Here is a 23,574-nt window from a genome sequence, read left to right on the forward strand (position 1 = left end):
GCAGAAACTGCCTTCTCACTTCCTCCTCTTCATCCTCCTCCTCCTCTTCTTCTTGACCACCAATGTGATCTTCTGGTGGTCCTTTTGAAAACAAAACTGTTCTGAACCAATGAAAAGTGTTATTTTCAAGTCACATGATCCGGGCTTTCATCATTTGGAAACCAAAACTTATCTGAACCAATGAAAAGTGTTATTTTCAGATCACATGACCCGACGCGCTAACGCTACGCGCCCCGGTGCGCGCCCGTAGTCGCGCCCCGGGGCGCGCCCGGCGGCGCTTACGTTGCGCGATCGTATGCGCTCGGGTGCTTCCGGGTGCGCTTACGCGGCTACGCGATACATCACAATGTTGTTTTCGTTCGCGGCAATAGCGCTAACGGGACGCTCACCAGTACGCGCCCCGGGGCGCGCCGTAACATTGCGCTCACCGGTGAGCGCATCGGTACGTGCCCAGGGAGTGCTCCGGGCACAAAAAAATAAATAAACATAAAAAAAATAGTATTACATAATTATAAAATATAAAATTCATTATAAAAAATATTACATTTCATACCTACAGAGATTTGCTATTAAAAAACCTATGAAATTCACTGAAAAAACCATAGGTTTCACATCAGTTATAGTTAGGAATTAGCATTTAAAAAACCTATGAAATTCACTGAAAAAACCATAGGTTTGACACCAGTTATAGTTAGCTGGAAATTTTACTCGCATAAAACCAATGAAATTCCCACGTTATAGTTAGTTGGACTCACTATAACTTGCACGTGCAATGCACTGCTGATGACGTCACATATTACATCACTCATGACATGGTCAGTGACATCACTCATGACATCACTGATGACACCTGCAAACACAACAGTGATGGACAGAATGTGGATCAATGTCACACATTCACCCCAGTCCAAAGATCTGGGCCCAAATCCATCGTTTTTCCACTCCACACCACCCTGGGTTAGACAATGGCGATATGCAAATCAGCGCTGACCCTGTGCCCCATGGGAACAGTCCAGTCCGAACTACAAAAGCCATGTCCTTCCCAGAATGGAAACAAGCATCCGAGGACCGGCCCGGTTTCGAGGTAACACCTCTCGTCAGCCCGGCTAGCTTGATTCCAGTGGTGTGGAGTGCCTGGGACTCACGTCTGAGCATCACACTTAGAGCGGTAATTGCAAACACAACAGTGATGGACAGAATGTGGATCAATGTCACACATTCACCCCAGTCCAAAGATCTGGGCCCAAATCCATCGTTTTTCCACTCCACACTGATGACACCATCCTTGTGACAGAATGACAGACCTCTTTTCACTGTAATGTAACCCTTGAAACACATTCAAAAATAGAAACTAAAATTTTCAAAAAAATGGAGATACCCATACCAGTTACAACAACCAATTCAATAATTCCACCATCTATATACACATCCACACATTGACCAACAGTTCTATATAGTCACTCATACATATACTCACTCATCATATGTAGTGATACACCTATACATCCTATTACACACCGACAGTCATCCAAAAGATACTCTTACACATACTCACACATGCAAATAAACTATTGAACATCCATTTATTTGCATATACAGCTATACACACACAACCACCTTACTTCTAAGGAAACTTACACATACTTACTCTCTTAAACAATCACTTATAGAAACACATACTTATTTAAACAGGAACTCTTACAATCTCTTACTCTCACATATACTCACTTATATACATCAATATTCACATATATTAGATTAAAACATATGTAGTTACTGATAACGACACTAGTGAGACAGTCATTCAGTCACTAACACACACATATATACACTCATCCACCCATACAGTCCTGCACATATGCTGTCTTCAAAACACATACAAACAGAGAGTCAGTCACTCATGCATCTATGTGCTAAGTAATACCCCCACCAAACCATACAAACACTCATACTGATACTAAGAAAAACATCTAATAACCCACATACCTACACATGTAGCTACTCACCAACTCATGCAGCCACTTATACACAAAGTGAAACACTAATCCATATATTTAAATATTTAAACATTACTCACTAATATATGTATTCACTAAGATACACTTAATAAGCGAATTAACCAATCAATTTTTTTTAAAATAAAACATCCATGTAAACACTTATTTAAACATTTATTCTTCCATCAACTTTTACATATACATATATAACACATAATTATTTTTTTTAAATACTCACATTCACTGGATGGTGTCATCAGTGATGTCATGAGTGATGTCACTGACCATGTCATGAGTGATGTAATATGTGACGTCATCAGCAGTGCATTGCACGCGCAAGTTATAGTGAGTCCAACTAACTATAACGTGGGAATTTCATTGGTTTTATGCGAGTAAAATTTCCAGCTAACTATAACTGGTGTCAAACCTATGGTTTTTTCAGTGAATATATATATATATATATATATATATATATTCCAACCAAACCAGATCTTTATAAAAAATCGGACACCGACACAGGAGCACAGTTATCTATCCAGTTTGAGGGTTTACTTTAAAACAGCATGACGCAATTCGGCACCTGCCTTGTTCACATGGGCAGCCATTAAAAATAAACAGTTTTTATACCAGAGAAAACATCATCACATGCTCACTAGTTTCAATGGATATAGTAGACAGACTATACATGTTGTGCTTCAATTATAACATCCAGAATAAAGTTTTTTCATATTCACTCTATCCGAATTAAAAATGGCAATCACAGTTTACATGTTTCAAAGCACCATTTTAAACACTTAATGCAACTTACTTACATTTAAACTAATTGATGCATTTATTTCTATAAGTTCCACATCTTCCCTTAATGCATTACTTCATACACAACTAAAAGTGCCAAAGTGCTCTTTCTTATAATTAAGCCTTTGTGCAATTGTTCCTTTTCAATTATTTCTGAAAGGTTGGTTAGTCTTTAATGTAATTCTGGCGCAGAGTTGATTTGCGTCCAAATCTTCACTAGACAAGGATAAAGGGCAAGTGCCCTTTCTCGGAAGCCGATTCTTTGGTAGCTTCTATTACATCATATTCTACCCATCTTTCTGTCAAGAAATGTGTAGCACAGTACATTAATGATAGTGCTCATCAAATGTTATTATATAAGTATATAATACACATTTTATTTCACATATTTGACACTTTAAAATATATACATTATTAAAAGGAAACATATAAATAATCTGTGAAAGATACGCAAATAGTCAATTGTTCCTTTTAAAGTGCAAGAGCGTATACAAAATTTTTCTTGATAGTGCAATGTGCTGCAGTACTTAGGATGTTCAATTTTATGTGCAAATATCGCATTTTTCAAAATAAAGTGCAAGTGCTTCCAAATTTATAAAAATGCAATATACCTCACTAAAAGAATTTATAGCATTCATATTAGTTCATATAATTCAATTGATCCTTAGCTTTTAACACTTGTATTCAAGGTAATTAGTCATACACATATTCATGAATCAATTCAATTCCGATCAACCTTTTCTTCATAATATTTCCATTGTTAGTTTAATTTTCTCTGGTATTTCATCTATCTAAAACAAATTAAAAAACCTTTGGAATGGATTTTACTTCTTATACTAAGTGCACGGGCAGATCCTCTTCCATGTTTAATCCATGGGGGCTTTTTATATTAAACAGGAGTATATACTTAGATTCAAGTTTTCTTAATTTTCCTTCATGGTCGCCACCTCTCGGATCTTTCGAGACTTGATCTATTGCAAAATACACCAAGTCATTGCATTTCCCTTTATGCACTTCATTAATATGCCTCGCAACTACATCGTTTTTGTCCTTATTCTTTATAGCTCTTAAGTGCTGCAAAATGCGGACATGGACCATATGGATTGTGCTCCCTATATACATTTTTGGGTACAAGCACCTAAGAACATAGACAACAAAGTCACTTTTACAATTTAAGGGCTGTCTTATTTGCCATGGACTGTTCAACAGGGGGGACATTACTTGCTGTTCATTTATCCCATGTTGACACGCCTTACATTTGTAACATTTATGGAAGCCAGGACTGACCTTCAACCATCCACATAGCTTTTTCACTTCCGGATTTTTTTAAATAAATCATCCCTCATTGACTTTGCTCTGTTGTACGTTATCATAGGTCTTTTAGAAATTTGCCCTTGTAATACTGGATCCTGCTCCACAAGATACCAATGTCTACAAAGACTCTCTCTTACGTTCGCTTGGTACGCATTGTATCCTGTAATCATCCTTATCTGAACTTTCACATTTTTTTGTTTAGCCGCAATCTTTTCTTTATCTGGTTTCAGTAAATCACTTCTCTGAATACCACTGGCTTTAACTTTTGCCTAGTTAAATATCTCCTTCCTGTATCCTCTTTGCAGAAATATCTCTGTTAAAGCTTTTTGAGCCTCATTCAGAGAAGTCTTGTCACTACAGTTTCTCTTCATCCTTAAATTTTCTGCATAGGGGGCACTCATTTTTAATCTAGGAGGATGAAAGCTTGTCGCGTGCAGAATGGTATTGCCCGCTGTTGGCTTTCTGTAGGTGCCTGTTTGAATTGTTCCAGCAGAAATATAAACTTCTAGGTCAAGATAGGTGACACTCATTTCACTAATATTCTCAGTGAATTTCAAATTTAAATTGTTCATGTTGATGTTGTTAATGAATGTCTGGGCTGTCTCTTTCGATCCATTCCATACAATAAATAGATCATCAATAAACCTGATCCATTTTATAACATGATTTGTCCAATCCCTGTCATGTTCGACTTTGAGCATCTGCTCCTCCCACCAGCTCATATGCAAATTTGCATAGCTGGGGGCGAAAATAGCAGTTAATTGTTACATTTTAAGCTAGAAATTCACCAGTTAAAGTGACTATACCCCACGCACCTGCTATGCACAGTGCTGTTATCAATGGTCTCATTTCAGAAGCCACTTTGATGTAAACAATGATGTTGTAGAATATGTTGTGAGTGATGGGTCTGAGTTATGGTTACAGTTTGGAATCTGCCCGCACTCTCCCAGGCACATAACAACACAGTGTCCTGGGTGATGGGGTAGCTGGGATGCTGGCAGGATTCAGACCCAAGGTTATGTGGTCTCCGGGACCACTTTATGGCCTGGGAAGGGGACCATATATCCCCTCATCAAAAACATATATTTCAATGGGCTCCAGGGATGGGTAGCCAGGAAGAATCAATGGCCCACATTTCCCCACCCCTTTAAAAAATACAGTGTACTGCAGCCCAAGGGGATGGGGTCTCTGGGCCAATTCAATGGCTTGCAGAGGAGGTTAGATACTTAGTGATATCGAAATCACCTGATTCAACTGTGAAATCAGTCAATCAATCAGTCATTTGTTAAGTGCACTACATACCCGCGAGGGTCTTAAGGCGCTGGGGGGGAGTGGAGGCTGCTACTGATCGAACAGCCAGGTCTTTAGTATCCTCCTGAAGGTCAACAGGTCTTGGGTCTGTCATAGGCTCAGTAGGAGGGTGTTTCATGTCTTGGCGGCGAGGTGGGAGAAGGCTCTCCAGCCGGTGATTGTTCTTAGGGTGCGTGGGACGGTGGCAAGTGAGAGGTCGGCGTAGCGTAACTGGCGGTTGGGGGTGTAGAAGGAGAGCCGTCTGTTGAGGTAGGATGGGCCGGTCTTGTGGACTGCCTTGTGTGCGTGGATGAGGAGCTTGAAGGATATCCTCTTGTTGATGGGGAACCAGTGTAGATTTATCAGGTGGGGGTGATGTGGCCGTGTCGTGGTACATCGAGAATCAGTCGTGCTGAGGCGTTTTGGATGCGTTGTAGTCGATTGATAAGCTTGGTCAGGGCTCCCGCATAGAGGGCATTTCCGTAGTCGAGTCTGCTGCTTACGAGGGCCTGGGGTACTGTCTTTCTTGTATCTGTCGGGATCCATCTGTAGATCTTGCCAAGCATGCAGAGGGTGTTGAAGCAGGAGGAGGAGACGGCGTTGACTTGCTTGGTCATTGAGGGCGTTGAGTCGAGGATGATTCCCAGGTTGCGTGCGTAGTCGGTGGGGGTCGGGGCTGCCCCCAGTACCTTTGACCACCAGGAGTCGTCCCAGGCTGACGGGTTGGAGCCGAGGATGAGGACCTCCATCTTGTCTGAGTTCAGCTTCAGACGGCTGATCTTCATCCAGTCGGCAACGGCCTTCATTGCTTCATGGAGGTTGGCTTTGGCAGTGATGGTGTCCTTGGTGAGGGAGACGATCAGTTGAGTGTCGTCGGCGTAGTAGATTATGTTGAGGTCGTGCTGTTGGGCAACGTGTGCGAGCGGGGCCATGTAAATGTTGAACAGTGTCGGGCTGAGGGAGGATCCTTGAGGAAAGTGCTTAAACAATTCATTGTTCTGAAGAGAATATATGAGGAATCTAAGAAGAATAACAAAAGAATGTCTACAAATAAAGTAAGTGATTATTCACAATATGCGCATAGTCATATTAATCAGGTCAATCAGGTCCTCTTATGGATAAACCTTAATTTGATTAATATAATTGCAAATATTATATGATTATGCTCCATCTTGGCCACAGACTAATCCTACACACATGGAATCTTATGTTTCAATGTAACAACAGATAATCTGAAAAAATAAATATTATAATAATATTAGTGCATGCCTGGTATCAGGTTGCTTCAAATATCGATATACGCTAATTGTATGTATTTAGATCTTCTTTCAGGTTTTACTTTAGACAAAATCAAAAATATTGTGCATTTTAAGAATTATACAATTTTTGATAATTCCCTCTCTGACCTAAAGTAACTCTCTGTAAAATGTCTCCAAAGTGTCTCTTGTTGCTCTAACATACTTTCACAGTTACCCCCTATTCTATTGTTCTTAAAATTTTGGATACCATAGAAGGCAACATACTTCAGATCAGAGTATGGTTATTCTCTTATAAAGGATTCACTGTTGGTGGGACCCGTTAATAGTTGTTAACCCTGACGGGAGCTCACATACTTAATAAATGTAGCTTCTGGTACATTAAAGAAACCAATACTTTGGACAGAGTCAATGGTTTCACCTGGCTTAGCGTAATATATTACCCGAGATAGGACTGGAGTTGGCACCCCCCGTTGGGAGCAGGGTTTGACAGGGGAAGTCCATTTTCAGATTTGGGAATGAGGGAGGGAGCTGCCGGTTGTGGGTGTCGAGCAGCATTTTAGAACAATTTATGTCCGGAGGCTGGGCTAGTAATTGTACTTCACATTGACATTACAAGAGATTTTACTTCTCATTATTGGATTTCACTAACTAACAGATTACTGTACTCTGTATGAATACTGCAGATATTACCAAACCTACTGTGTGATGATTATGTTTTCACAAAATGACAAAAAAATCTTGTTCACAAAAAAAAAAGTGAATTACCGTTCACCATTGTGTATCGGGGCTAATGAGCAGGCCTTAAATTTAAGCTTAATAATGGGGAAATATATACAAGCAAAGGCTGGCAATTTATACGTGGCTTTTGTAGACCTTACGGCCACTTTCGACTGTGTTATTCATACTAAACTGTGGCAAATTCTGACGGACTTGAAGGTCGATCCAGCCCTGGTACAATTTTTAAGAGAGCTATATGCGGGGGCTAGTGCCAAAGTGCGGTATGGGCTAAATGGAGAATACACAGCATCATTCCGCGTGAAGAGGGGAGTGAGTCAAGGCTGCGTTGTGGCCCCGTTCCTATTCTCTCTATATACCAATGCTTTTGAGGAGGAGCTGGTGGCTGGGGCACGAGATCCCCCTCGAATTGACAACAAGCCAATAGTATCTCTTCTCTACTCAGACAATGCGGTGCTAATGGCCAGAACTCAAGTGGGTCTACAGCGAGCTCTCGCAACGTACATTAGCTTTATGGACAGTCGGGGATTAAAATGAAATGTTAAAAAGACATTTGTAATGTCTTGTGGAAAGGGAAAAAGCAAATGCAGTAGTCTGACGGTCGGGAAAGACAGGATAGATTCTAACAGTACATTCACCTATCTGGGCATTGTATTTGAGTATACCTGTTCATGGGGAGCGGTGATTAAGAGTCGGTGTCTCCTTTTTAGGAGGTCAGTGACGGCAGTGATCAACTTTGCAAACAAACTGGGTAGAAGACCCCCGGAGATTCTCCTCAAAATCTATCAAGTGAAGTGCATGAGTATTGCAATGTTTGGGTCACGAATCTTGGGTTTCAACGATGGTTCCCCAATTCAAGTCATTGAAAATACTTTTTTAAGATTTATTTAAGCGGTTCCACAGAGCTCCCTGGTTTTTAACTGCCACATTGAATTGTGGATTTCATATATTTCAGATTCGATTCATTTACAAGCCCTTTTATTATGGCATTGAGTCTGGACATCCACCAGCACAGGACTGAACAGAGATATTATTAGGGATAATATGAAATTGGATAATGTCTCTAGGATAGACTGGTTAAATTACATTAGGAATTTTTTATTAGATATCAATCGCTATGATTTTTATACCTCTCCTGAAACTATGATTGTATTTCAAGGAAAGGCTTTAAATATTATGTATGATACATTTAGACTCCTTGATAGCTGTACTGGAAATGAATAAATGTACAGTGTTTTAGCACCAATTGACACGAGTAACTTACAATATACAACCAAACCTGGTTTGGTGCACAGGGGGGTTTGACAGATATGTCCTTACAAAGTTTAGGTTTGACTGTTTCCACCATTTGGTCAGCTTTCCTGAAGTTAATGACTGGTCGAAAAATGTATGTATTTTTCCGTGTGATAATATTTCAACACAATCAACTATCCATGTGATTCTTTTTTTGTAAATTATATTTTTATGAAAGATCTAGATGGATTAAGCCATTTTTAAAACAAGGGGGATGGAGACAGTGCCCTCCAGCTTTTTTATATTCACAATTACTGGTAAATGTGTACTGTATGTCCATCATGACTGGCTTTTTGAAGAGTATTATAATGAAAAGAAAGAGTTTAATCCTGGAACAATGTGTTTTATTATGTTTTGATTTTTAGACATATTGACGAAAATTTGATGGAAATGTCTCAAAATAGAACCAGTCTATGTAATTTTGATTTATGAATCCTCTATTTTAATGAATACATAAACTGTGACTTTTATGATTTTAACATGTTTTGAAATCGGATAAAGTATATTCTGATTCTGAATTCACATAATAAATCTGAGACATTTTTCAAGGAGGAGGAGCATGAAAATTTAATTTTGTGCGACATTTAAGTAGCAAAAAATATGTTCCAGTTGAGATTCCTGCATTGGCTTCCAACCTTGCAATTCCAAAGACTATTTGAAGTTTGAAAATAGGCTTAGGCCCTCATTGTGATTTTGCCACAGTAGGGCGGAGTATGCCCAAGGGATGGTAAATACCATTACCCCCAAGGTGAAGTATTTACTACATGAGGTAAATAGCTCATATTGTGAGTTTTTAACCCCTTAGCTGCGGTAGCTATTCCGCCGCAGCGCTAAGGGGGAGGCGGGCCGCGCGGCGCTCCCGTACTCATGACAGAACCGCTGCGTCACGGCCCTCAGGTGAGCTGTGCTTGTGATGGAACGGTTCCGTCACGGCCCCGCTCGCTCTTTAGAACATCAGCGTAGATGCGGAATTTGCGCCACCCAGGCGCGGCGAGCAGGTCGTGACGGAACCGTTCCATCACCAGCACAGCCCACACGAGGCTCGTGACGGAACGGTTCCGTCACGAGCACACAAAGGGTTACAAGGAAAATGGGGCATGATATGAGGCATCGTTTTGTAACTCACCAAATTGTGTATGTTTTCTCTATTTGAGGTCCTTTCCCCGCAAAAAAGTTTGGTAGGTTGTTTTGATACTCCGCTCAAAGAGCTAAAGGTAAAGCAAGCTGACACAAACAGACTTTGCTGAATTTTACCCTGCCTCTTTGGTCCAGAGACCTCAAAGTCTAAGTACACAGACAAATCACATCATACATGGAAATAAACAGTTCTTTGACTGAATCACATCACCAAACTAAAGGGTCGAAAATAAAAATATATATATTATTATTAAGAGAAATCTTATAATGACCATATTCAGTTGCCTTGTACCTGTTTCTAGTCCTCTGGGATCTGGTCAAACATTGTTTTTGTGATCTAGAGAGCAATGCTTGACAGTGTACTTTCATCTTTTGTGACATATGTCTTTTTCGAGGTTCGATATTGCGAACTTCTAGAGTAATGTTGAGTCATCAGCGATGTGAAATGTCTGCTCTTTTGTGAAACTGCTTTATGTTTTTCATTTATTTACTGCAAAACCAATCATCTAATTAATTATGTAGGATTTATATGCAGATGAATAGTCGAGTTTATTCATTGTTTTTGATTGCCTTAATACACACTAAAAACACAACAGCTTTAGAAGTCATTGAAAATCCTGTAGAATTTTTTTATTTTGCTCTATTGCCAATGCTCTGAGAACAAGAAACACCACGTTAGCCAGACACATACAGAGGGTTTCCGTAAAAGACAGAGGGTCATCATGTGGTCTTCCCTTGAGATAACATTTTTCAGGTTCACGTTTTTTGGTTGCTAGATCTCCAGTCCACATAGGTCTCCTTCTCTGAAACAGAACAGCTCTGGGCCAGGCAGTAGATAAACACACGCTTTTGATTGTCCCTTGAGATTGGATGCTTCTCTTTTAAGCAGCCAGATGTTATGTGGGAATTGTCTGTGCTGTAGGACTGCATGGAACAGTGCCACTTTATGAATCGAACGCAGCTGCTGCATGCTGTTGGAAGCCTGATTCTTGTTCAGGCTGAGCGACATTCAGTTGAAAATAGCAAATTATGTACATCTCACCATGGTGGACCCTACAGGCAAGGTGCTACGTTTTTACTAATTAGTCGGTCAATGCGCAGTCAAACCCTGTGTGAGAATATCGGAGAAGTATATCAAAACGTTTTAGCATCTACTAAATTAACCACAGCATTTTTTAATGCTGTTTTTATATATCACGAGGTAGCCTACAGTGCTATACATGAGCATCACATTACATTTCACATTTATTCTGTTCAAACACGGGGAATTTAAATATATTGGCCAGAATTACATGATGTTATGCCGAGGGCGGATCCCCCATGCCAACAACTGCTTATATGGTAGCTAGGGTTATTCTTCTTTATTTTTATTTATGAAGTTTTATATAGCACGAACATGACCATTAGTGGCATCAGAGCGCTGTACAGCATAACAATAGCAAATACAGGAAGGCACAGGATAATAGCACAAACAGAAACAGTAGCGACTGATAAGACAAAAGTAAAGGTGTACAAGGAAACAGTGGAATCAAAGTGTTACGGATAATCGCATCAGATAGGAAGGAGACAACTCAGTAATCTAATTTAATTTTTTATTTTTTTTAAATGATTAAATGAGGGGTTGGTCCTGATCTCCAGAGGAAAAGAGTTAAACATTTTTGGGGCAATTCCGGAGAAAGTTATTCTTTAACTTTTCTTGTTGTAATATTTTTGGGGTTTCAGTAGTAGGGAGCTAGTACTACGAGACAAACTGTTCCCTTCCGATAACACCAGTTTCTGAGCCAGGTAGTGAGGAGTGTTGTGGTAGATGGCTGTGAATGTCATGCAGGCTATTTTGAGAATGATCCTCGATTCATAAGGTAGCCAGTTCAGGAAATGGGGGACGGGGGAGAAGTGATCCTTGTTTTTTGTGCCTGTGATGAGCTGTGCAGTCGCATTGAGGGTAGCTCTCAGAGGGGCTAGTGTACGCCCATGAGGGTAGTATTCCCATAGTCAAGTTTGGAAATCACAAGCGCTTGACCTGCTATTTTGAGATCTGAGTTGGGCAATAAGGACTTTAGTTTCCTTAAGACATGGAGTTGGTAACTGGCCCCTCTAGTTGTAGCGCTGAGGTGATTCGGCATGGAGATTTTTTGTACGATGTTATTCCTAGGGATTTAGCTGAATCAATGATATATGGTATACAGTTTAAGGTGGTGGAAAATGGGAGCTAGTCTTTGACGTTAGAAGTGGAGTTGGATGGAGATATTAGTAGGAATTCGATATTGAGGGAAATAAGTTTGAGGTGATTAAGAGTCAGCTAGTGTTGAGTTTTGGTAAGGATGTTATTGAGGGTGTTCATGTCCCGATTGATAAGGATTGAGATCTGTTTTGCAGGAATAAGCGGAGCCATTTTAAGACAGTACCAGAGAGACCCATCTTATGTTCGAAGAGGTTCAGGAGAACCTCAATTTTGACCTTGTCAAACGCTGATGATAGGCCAAGTAGTATTAGGAGACAGGATTCATTTTGATCAAGTAAGCATAGAGCATCATTGACAATATGGACCTTGGCAGATTCAGTACTGAGACCTGGTCTGAAACCAGATTGGCAGTGGTCGAGGAGTTATTGATGAGCAGTGTGATTGCGGAGCTGCTGATGAACACATTTTTCCAGGGGCTTGACCAAGATTGGGATGCTGGAAATTGGGTGGTAGTTGTTGCGATCTGAGAGTTCATCGTTGAGCTTTTTCAAAATAGGTGTGACTTGACCACTCTTTAGACAGTCCGGGATAGTGCCTAGTGTCAATCAATCAGTCATTCAGGGTAATGTGAAGCGCGTTCCTCACCTGTGAGGGTCTCAAGGTGCTGGGGGGGGTCAGCAGCTCCGTTTAGCCAATGAGCCAGGTCTTGAGTGTCTTCCTGAAGGTGTTCAAGGAGGTGGCGCATCTGATGTCGATCGGGAGCTCATTCCAGGTCTTATCACGATGTGGGAGAAGGCTCTACCCCTTGATTTGGCTCTGTGGATGCGTCGGTTTCGGCGAGGTTGGCAGATCGTATTTTATTTATTTATAAAATTTCTATGTTTCTTTAGGGTACATGGAAGGTGATTCGGTCATTGAGGCATTGGGGTCTGGTGTTGTGTAGACATTTGTAGGCGTGCGGGAGTACCTTGAACAAGATTCTCTTCTTGACGGGGAGCCAGTGGAGATTCCGTAGATATTGGCTGATGTCTTTGGGTCGAGGGATCCCCACAATGAGTCTGGCGGCGGTGTTCTGTATCGTTTGGAGCTTGCAGATCAGGGCCTTGTTTATGCCGACTCAGAGGGCGTTTCCCTAGTCTAGTCTGCTGGGAATGAGTGCGTAGGTAACTGTCTTCCTTGCTTTGGTGGGGATCCATTTGAAAGTCTTACGGAGGATGCAGAGGGTGTTGAAGCAGCTTGAGGTCACGGTGTTGACCTGTCGGTTCATGGAGAGGGAGGAGTCGAGAATGATGCCGAGATTTCTGGGAAGGTCCATGGGGGTTGGGGGGCTGCCAAGAGCGATGGGCCACCAGGTGTTGTTCTACGCCGATGAGGTGGTTCTGAGGATGAGGACTTCTGTCGTCTTCGAGTTGAGCTTTAGGCAGCTGTTGCTCATCCAGGCTGTGACGTTCTACATTTCTTCCTGGAAGTTGAGTCTGGTGGTGGCAGGGTCCTTGGTGAGGGAGAGAATGAGCTGGGTGTCGTTGGCATAGGATACTATGCTGAGTCCATGCTGTCGGATGATGACGACGAGGAGGGACATGTAGATGTTAAATAGGGTTGGGCTGAGCGATGATCCCTGGGGCACACCGCAGTTGATTTCCGTGGGTTTGGAGAGGAAGGGTGGCAGTTTAATTCTTTGGCTTCTGTCGGTGAGGAACAAACTGATCCAGTCGTGGGCAGTTCCTTGTATGCCAGCGTCGTGAAGTCTGTTGGTAAGTGTGAAGTGGGAGACAGTGTTGAAAGCTGCTGATAGATCGAGTAGGATCAGGGCGGCGGTGTGGCCTTGGTTGAGGAGGATACCGATGTCTTCCTTGGCGGCGAGTAGGGTGGTCTTGGTGCTGTGATTGCTGGGGAATCTGGATTGTGAAGGGTTTGGGATGGCATTGTCCTCAATTAATCTTGTCAATTTTGTGTTGACAGTTTTCTCCGCGACTTTCACAGTGAAGAGGAGGAGCGAGATGGGGCGGTAGTTTTTGAGGTCCGTTGTATCTGCCGAAGCCTTCTTGAGCAGGGGCCTGACTTCTTTGTGTTTACAGTCATGGAGGAAGATGCCAGTCTCAAAGGTGGTGTTGATGGTGCGTTGTACTTCTGGTGCTATGGTGGTGGCCGCTCTGTGGGTAGATGTGTGGTGGCAGAGGTCTGTGAGGGCCTCAGAGTGGATGACTTTCATTGTCGAGGTGGTGTCTTCGGTGGTGACCGGTGACCAGGAGGAAAGAGTGCGCTGGATGGCATTGCCGGTTTGCGGGCTGGTTGTGGAGTCAGGTCTGTCTTTGTTGAAGTTGTCGTACAGGTTTTTGATCTTCAGTTGGAAGTAGGAGTAGAGCTTGTCATGGCGGTCCTGGGAAGAGATGATGTCCGTTGCTTGGCTGGGGGGTTTGGTGAATTCCTGGATGATGCTGAATAGATCCTTGGAGTTGCTGGAGTTGGCAAAGATGTAGTTGTGGAAGAAGGTCCTTTTAGGTGGTTCTGATGTGTTGGTGGTATTCCATCATGGCTTTCTTGTAGGCGTTGTAGTTTTCAGGTGTCTTGTTTTTTTTCCAGTTCTACTCCAGGCGTCTGCATGTGCACCTGGCTTCTTGTAGGTCTGTGGTGAACCAGGCGGTTCTACTGGGGTGTTGTCTGTCGGAGTTGCGTAGAGGGGCGAGTTTGTCTGCGCCGTTAGCGATTCCCTGGCCGCGAGTCCAGTCGTGTCCTTGTAAAGTTTGTCCTTAATGTGAGGAAGACATTGTCAAAGAATTCTAGGTTGCGATTAGACGATTGAATGAGCACAATTCTATTATCGCATATGGAGATTTGTGCTTCAGCATTGTACATGGTGGAAGGCAACATGTTGACTTTATGCCCGTAAGCGTATTCTTGGTCGAGGTAGGTTCGAGTATTATTATTATTATTACTCAAAATTTCTAGAGTGCGTAGCTAACCAGAGGCATACCTGCGCTGGTGGAATAGAAGTAAAATGGAGGGAGGGTCTACAGACTAATGTTTTGGAATACCGCAAGTAGTGCATTTCTACACTGATTGCAATGATTGCTGAAGAAGATAAGCCCATTAATTAACGCACCCTTCTTAATGCAAAAGTAGTGATTTAGACTAAGAGTTTCTGGATGTGAAGAAAGTTGTGTGCTTTAAAGTTTTAGTCGCATACTTGGATAGATTGGGTGTAGTTGATATTATTTGAGTTGTGAACAGCAGGGAATAGTGAGTGGTTCAACTTGTCGAATGGGGTGGCCCCATGATGCACAACAGGAATAAAGAGGAACAAGAGATAGAGTGGGTGAGTATGGGAGCAAATCCACAGGTGTCACTACAAGATGGCTGCAAAGAAGGAGGTGCAGTGTGTCACCTACTGCATGGTCTGTAGCAGCCCTATTTCAGTTGTAGTGCTGGTGTTGTTTAGGATAGTCATATTTGACTGTCTAATATATTGGAAAGTGAGGGAGAAGGCAGAGATGTAGAGAGACAGCTAAAACAAAGGAGCAATACAGTGAATTATTGGTGGATCCAGCTAAAACAAAGGAGCAAAATATTGGAGCATCCTCAGTACCACAAAGCCACAACTAATGAATAGCTTTTGATGATCCAGGAGTGAGTAAAGTGTCAGAGACAAGCAAGGGAAGGCTGAAAAAGGCAAACAGAGCGAAGGATCCTGGGGATGGGAGAGGTTGGAGCCACCCATCAGTCAGTCTTCAACATCTCCCAAAGACTGTCAATATGAGGGGAAGCAGGCGTGTTTCATAAAGTAAGCGACACTGGCAGCACAAAAATATTGGTTAGGCTACATCTGCTCCCATTTTTAAAACTGGCGATCAGATTAGGATGAACCACCAGAGAAATCCCATAGCGGGGGATGGATTCCACGAAACTCCGCTGGGACTGTCCCGAGCAGGTGAAATTCCATCAGCTATGGTCAGATTTGCTGCAGAATGACCCAAGACCACCACATGACCAGCGGGTTGACTGCACTTGAAATTAGAATAGAATTGCGGTGACAGCGGAACTATCAGTTGTTTCAGACCGCCGCAATCACAACAATTTATGAATGGGAGAGCCGGCGGAAGGGCTGTTGTATTCCGACCACTGTGGTTGCTCTGGAATATTAATGGCGGTCGAAAGCAAACAAACAACAAAACCACCAAGTGTGGCTATTGATCTGGCTCAGCCTAAAAAAATCACCTAGCACACCCCCAATGACATATCCCCATGGCAAGTAAAACATACAAATCCCAGCTCAACCCACACAACACTCCTGACATCAATTCTCCATTTTGACCCACCCATATAGCTGAGTATAAAACCAGCCCCTTCCCTAACTGGAATCCTTTGCACAACTCCACTACTGAAGGGCCCAACCCCACAGCACAAAGGAGAGGCAAATTAGCATGCATCACACCATCACAACCACACACACACACTACACACATCCCCACACAACCTTCACAACTGCACTTTTCCCACATTTGCACATTACACACCATGTCACAAAAGAAGATGCCCAAATTCACTGACAATGAGTTGTCAGTGATGGTAGATTAGGTAATCAGAGTAGAACCACATTTTTTTGGAAGCATGGTCCAGCAGACACCATTAGCCACAAAAAATCAAATGTGGGAAAGGATAGTCAACAAAGTCAATGCAGTAGGGACTACCCCGCGCACCCAGAAGGAGATCAGAAAGAGGTGGAATGACTTCAAGACCAGGGTGAAAGAGCTTGCCAACAAGAACCATGAGCTGGCTAAGAGGACTGGGAGTGGCCCTCCCATTCCACCACAAACATTCACCAAATGGGAGGAGAAGGTGCTTGCCACACTGCATCCAGAGAGTCTCACAGGAATACCTGGAGGCTTGGTAAGTAACAACAAATGTCTACTATTACACTGCTATGTACAATTCCTAGGCCCAAATGCACTCATGTGCAACACACTCTTCCCATCACATTTCTCTCAGATCTAACATTTACTCCCTCTGAATCACCCCAAAGGTAGCTAGCAACATTCCCAGTGGGTCATGTGTACAGGCAGCCAGCACTACAACTCCCACCAGGCACCCTTGTCCCACAACTGAGCAGGATGAGCACCCCCCCACCCACAACCATGTGGCAGCTATTGCATTGCTCTCTTCAAACTCACAGCTACGTAGCCATCTTAACAGGGAGGGGTGTTTGTGGGTGGGAAGCAAGCACTCCAACTCCTACCAGGCACCCTTGTCCCACAGCTCAGCAAGATGGAGCACTCCCCCGCCCAAACCATGTGGCAGCTATTGCATTGCTCTCTTCAAACTCACAGGTATGTCGCCATCTTAACACAGAGGGTTTTTTGTAGGTGGGGTAGCCAGCACTACATCTCCTACCAGGCCCCTTGTCCCACAGCTGACCAGGATGGAACACTCCTCCCACCCACAATCATGTGGCAGCCATTTCATTACCACCTCAGACTTACAGGTAGGTAGGCTTCTCATGCTCTCTTGTCACACAGCTGATCAGGATGGAACACCCCCCACACCCACAATCACATGCCAACCATTGCATTGCTCACCTTCACCTAATAGATAGGTAGCCATCTTAATAGTGAGGGGTATTTGTGGGTGGGAAGCCAGCACTCCAACTCCAACCAGGCCCCCTTGTCATACAGCTGAGCAGGATGGAGTCCTCCCCCTATCCACAACCATGTGGCAGCTATTGCATTGCTCTCTTCAAACTCACAGGTCAGTAGCCATCTTAACAGGGAGGGGTATTTGCGGGTGGGAAGGCAGCACTACAACTCCCACCAGGCCCCCTTGTCCCACAGCTCAGCAGAAAGGTACACCACTCCAACTCATAACCATGTGGCAGCAATTTCCCTCCACCGTGTCACAGAACAGGTAGGTAGACAGTGCATACACCCTGCCATTTCTCTCAAAAAGCATGGAACCGTATGACCACACCAGCCCTCACATGTCATCTAAATTGGCATAGATCCAAAAGCCACATCCAGTGTACAGACAACTAAGCATATGTAACTGTCACTGAAATAAACTGTGACTCACCAAGTCCCATGTGGAAGAAATTTAGGGCCCAATCATGCACAGCACTGAATGCTATGTGTAAGTGCCATGGTGTCAGAGCATGAAGCCCCATATGAACACAAAACATGCATGGTCAATTTGAAAAACAAAGTAAAGTACAAGATATGAAAAGGTATGCATAACATTACAATGGCTAGTTCTTGCTCAGATGAAACGTCTTCCATGCGGAGCAAACCAAAAAGACACATTACCTAAACTTGATGTGCCGGAAGTCGTTAGATGACGACATGTCCTTGTAATCACACAATCTGTAAGTGGGACATGGTTTCTCTTTACATGTCACACCATGGACAAGTAATGTATGTACCTCCACATCATGTCATGATGGTCAGTACCTTGCAGCCATATAGAGTGATTTCAATGTAAACTGTGTGGTGTATCACATGTAACATCCAAACATCTAACACCTAGATTGTGAAGTGCACTTCAATGACCATTACACCTCTGTTCAACAGGATCTCCACAAGCACATGCTGCAGAAGAGAACACCAAAATGTAGATCCAGTCTAACTCTGATACATGAACCCTCGGAGGCAGACTCCCTACTTTCCTCGGATGAGGAGCAAGAACCTGGCCCATCAAGACTGAAAGTGCGCGCCACGTCACAGGCTCCCATTGTCCCACCACCACAGCAGCAACAACAGCATTGACCCCTGCTGCAATGACCTGTGCGGCCTGAACCACACCACTACCACTTCTGCCTCTAACACTGGGGGTGTGTCGAGTGCCAACGCCACAGGTCCGGGCCAGCAGGGCAGGTGGGAGGGCAACTAGGGGGCGACTTCGAGAGGACACTGGGACCGAAGCCTTTGGGGCATATGAGCAGACCCAGGGACAAATAGGCCAGGTTTTGGAAGAAGTGATAGAGCTCCACCTACTGCTGAGGTCCATGGACACGTGCATGGACCAAATTGTGGACCACATGGGCCAGCTTGTGGGTGTTCTGAGGGACAGATAAGTGGCCCAAAGGACAGCTCAACCCCCCCTCCAGTGGCCTACAGGATGATAATTCCACCACCTCAGCAGCGACCACAGAGAGGGGTGCGCTGCAACAAACTGACTCCTGAGACACCGCTGAGTCCGCACAAGGAGCACAAGGAGCCATCTTAGAAACATCAGGGGAGGATCACGTGGTAAAGTACCATCCAAACGCTAGTCACCAAACCAGCCAATATGGCATCTCTGTTCACCTTGACATTGACTTTGTTGACTCTCCTTACCCACACCGCCATGTTGATGGTAGGTGTCTGTTGGACTGTGTGACTACATCAATGTGGTGACTACTCTATTGTCTCATTTACCATCACTGACAACTCATAAGTTCATTTAGCCCCATTTTGTAAATCATCACATTTTTGTCTCAAATACCCATTGTAAGTAAATACTCTTTACACACCTATGTCTTTGTGTCAGCTCCATGTTTATCACAGTATGTACAATGTCTACTCAGATTCCATGTACCACAAGCTCCGATTGTGACGAGGCATTGAGAGGGTGAAGGGACCTAGAAAGACACAAGAGAATGACATTTACTTGTCAGGTGATGGCATCACACCTAGTACACACCAGTAGCTATCAAGGTACACAAACTAGCACACATTAGAATGAGCAACAATATCAACATAGCCATCATGTAGCTGGTCATAACTACCCTGAGCCACACACAGCAGCCATTAGCGCAGAGCCAACAACAACCAGTAGTCAAAACGCTCTTCTAGGCCTTGTCAGTACCATCAAACACAGCAGACAATGCCACTGTTTTACAATGTCACTCACACTCAAGGGAAATAGTTGTTGATGAGCTGTTGAAGCAGGTCAACACCTTCCTCCTCTCCACTATCGTCATCCTTGGACATGTGTGGTCGTCCAGGAGCAGGAGGATTCTCTCTTTGCGCAAGGCCAGGTTGTGGAGCACGAAGCATGCAACTACGATCTGACACACCTTTTAGGGGGGAGAGTAGAGTAGTACACCTCCGCTCTTGTCCAGATACCGGAATCTAGACTTAAGAAGTGCAAAAGTATGCTCCACCACACAACGTGCCCTCCCATGTGCATCATTGTAGCGGACTTCACCCAGGGTCCTGGGATTCCTCAGAGGGCTCAGCAACCAAGGCCGGTTGGGATACGCAGAGCCACCGAGGTGTGAGATACACAGATCAATTTTGTTATATAACAGTAGCTGAGGACAGCATGTCATACACACAGCACACTACTTGACTCTACGTACTCACCAACAATCCACGCACACTCTGGATCCAGATTTGCCATTAGCTGTGGTATGATACTGTTATGTAGTATGTAGGAGTCATGTGCTGATCCTGGAAATCTGGCACAGACATGTCTGCTTGGCATACTACTTGCACATTAATGGAATGGAAATGCTTCCAGTTCCTGTATATGTGCTCACGTGCCTATGGTGGAACCAGGCCAACATGTGTGCAGTCAAAGGCGCCAACAACATTAGGGATGTGGGAAAGGTCATAAAAATCACCCTTCACAGCTGCCAATTCATGTCTCCTGGGAAAATGGATGTAGCGCTCCTTCAATGTCATTGTTGTGGACAGGACATCATGTAGCACCATGGTGAATATTGGTTGAGACATCCCATATGTACTGGCCACCGTGTACTGGAACAAACAAGTTGCAAAGAAATGCAGGGCTGCCATCACCCTGACTGTTGGTGTCAAAGAAGTTGAATAGGTTCTATGAGGCCTCAGATGGGGCTCCAACTGACCAAATAGGTCTTGAAGGGTAAGTCGATTCGAACGGAATTTCCGTAAGATGTCCTCATACTCCATGTCTGCCAGCAATGTGAACAGACAATGCACATTTGGTTGTCTCCTACATAAAATAAAAGTTAACACATGTCAATTAAATTCCCCTATGATATTTGTCCAACATCTTATGTCTTGATGAACACATTGGCAACAATGACTGGACTGAAACAATAGATTAAAGCACAAGTCACATGCAGAGACAACTTGATCTCAAATAGTTGTACATGTGTTCAGTATGTACATACTGAGTACCCCAAAACAGATTCTGACTATGTGAATGGAAAATGGTATATTCCGAAATCTTATGTCACCACTCCTGAGAGTAGTTGACACAGCACATGTTTGAAACAGCAACACTGCTGGCTTCTACGTAGCTGCTGTACCTGCCACACCTTCTAGTGTAAGTCGAAACAGAGCACACATGTTCAACACAATGAGCAGAGTGTGTGTATGGGATCAACTATCAAAATGATTTCAGCAATCAACACAGTTAAATAGGCACGCTATGTAGTCAGTCCAGCATTACTGTGGGTTGATTACCCATCTCACCCATTGACATGTTCACAAATTTGAGAGTCCATTACACAACAGATCTGTGTACATGCACACAAATATCATATGAGACATGTGAGGTAGTACATGCCAATGCATGTTATCCTGTGCACTGACATGGCATGTGTAGTCATCAGTGAGTTCAGTGTCACACTAGCTTTGAATTTACCAATCAGGTGGCATGATTTGTTGTAAGTGTCTAGTGTTCAATGATGAGAAGTGGCCATTGTCTTTGCTACAGCATGATGTGTCCATAGGTGCCATATGCGTGCACCACCACCGCAATCACAGTCATTGGCACCAATGGAAAAATGCCATTTCGCAGTTGCGAACGCCTTGCCCCGCGGTGTGACACCGTCAATGCCCATGCCATTGCAGCCAATGTGAACCACGATTGCGGAACTGAATTACACATATAAAGCCCGCCGTTGGCGTGCTCTGCTACCCCAGGCCCAGTCATTGGGTACTATCAAAAGATGCACGATTGCGGTAGCAACAGCCTGGGCCCCGCGGTGTGACACCACCAGTGCCCATGCTATTGCAGCCAATGGGAACCGCGATCACAGTACTGAATTACACATTGGAAACCAGCTGTTTGCGAGCTGCACTACTGCGGGCCCGGTCATTGGATACAAATGAGAGATGCAAGATTGCGGTAGCGAACGTCTGGCCCCCGCGGTATGACACCACCATTGCCCAAGTCATTGCAGCCAATGGGAACTGCGATCACGGTAGTCAATTACACAATTGAAAATCGGGGTAGGCGTGCGCCGCCACCGCGGGCCCTGTCATTGGTCAACTTTGACAAAAGCTGACCAGAAGCACCAATTGCAGCAGCTGAGTGCCACTGAAACAACCCCAGGGGGCTATATATATATATATATATCTGCGAGAGAGCCACAAGTTTCCACTGCATCCAGATGCTGCTGCCTGCTATTTTTCATCCCCAACTGCTGCTGATCCTGTCTCCTGGACCCAGTGATGGCGAGAACTGATAACATCACGGCCCGTCCCTTCACCATAGAGGAGCTGGAGTTCCTGGTGGATGAAGTGCTTTCACAGTATGGAAGGCTATATGGTGCTCCAGATGTACTGGTAAGTGTTTCAGAGTGCTCACAGTGCTCACATGATATTTCTCTGCAGTAGTATGTGCCTGTGTGTGCAAATTAATGTGCACACATCCTCATTTTTGATGTACCATGCTCCATACCTGGCCCAGTAAATATTGCACTTGACAATTTGTGGAGGATGGCAACATGGACATTTCTACAGCCCTTCTCCATCAAGTAAAATACAAAAGTAGGTGTGAGACTGGGTAATGTAAATGAGCGATACACTGCCTGGCATGCTGCCTTCATGTCTATGGGATGTTTAGCTTTTTTCCACAGAACCATGGCTGCATTGAAGGGTGGGAGGGACATGCAGTGTTTTTGCAGCCATACTGTCACACCGCTGGTTTGCAGTTGGAGTCTGAAAAAATATTGCCTGGGATATGTGATGACATAGTCCACAAGGTTTTCGCCTGCTCCTTTGTGACATTGCACAGGTATGTGTTCGATAGGTTAATGAAGAATGGGTGTACAGTTTTCATATTGCCCCCATGGATATGTGTGCATTTAGCACAAGAGTAAAATGCCTGAGTGTAAAACTTTTGGTTGTAATTCACCTATGACCCATCACATAAATGTAATTTGGAGATATCAGCCTTCCATTGTTTTCATTACGTGTACTGACTCGCATGTGTAGGCACTGTTTGCCCTCTCATATTGTACATGCATGTGAATGTTCTGATGGCCCACGTTTAGCCTCAGTGTGAGTCCCCCTGACCTGCACAAAAACTGCCCAATTTGACAAGGACACATCAGTAAATGGACAGAGTGAAACATATGTGTTGTCTACCACCCTATTTCGCAATGAGCTATCTTAGGCATGATGATTGCACAAGACAAGAATACACCTTGTGAGAAGAGTATGAGAATGTAAGATCATGGCTCTAAATGTGACCTCCAATACACAGGTAGGATATCACTGGCCAAGGACATTGAGGGATGTGTAGTGTTTAACACAGTGAGTCTGCCCCAGCACATCATTTCTAATGTTCTGTATGTCTTGCTCACTCACATACTCCATCACAGATGAAG

This window comes from Lissotriton helveticus, chromosome 1_2 (genome assembly GCF_964261635.1).
Source record: "Lissotriton helveticus chromosome 1_2, aLisHel1.1, whole genome shotgun sequence".
Lineage (NCBI taxonomy): Eukaryota > Metazoa > Chordata > Amphibia > Caudata > Salamandridae > Lissotriton > Lissotriton helveticus.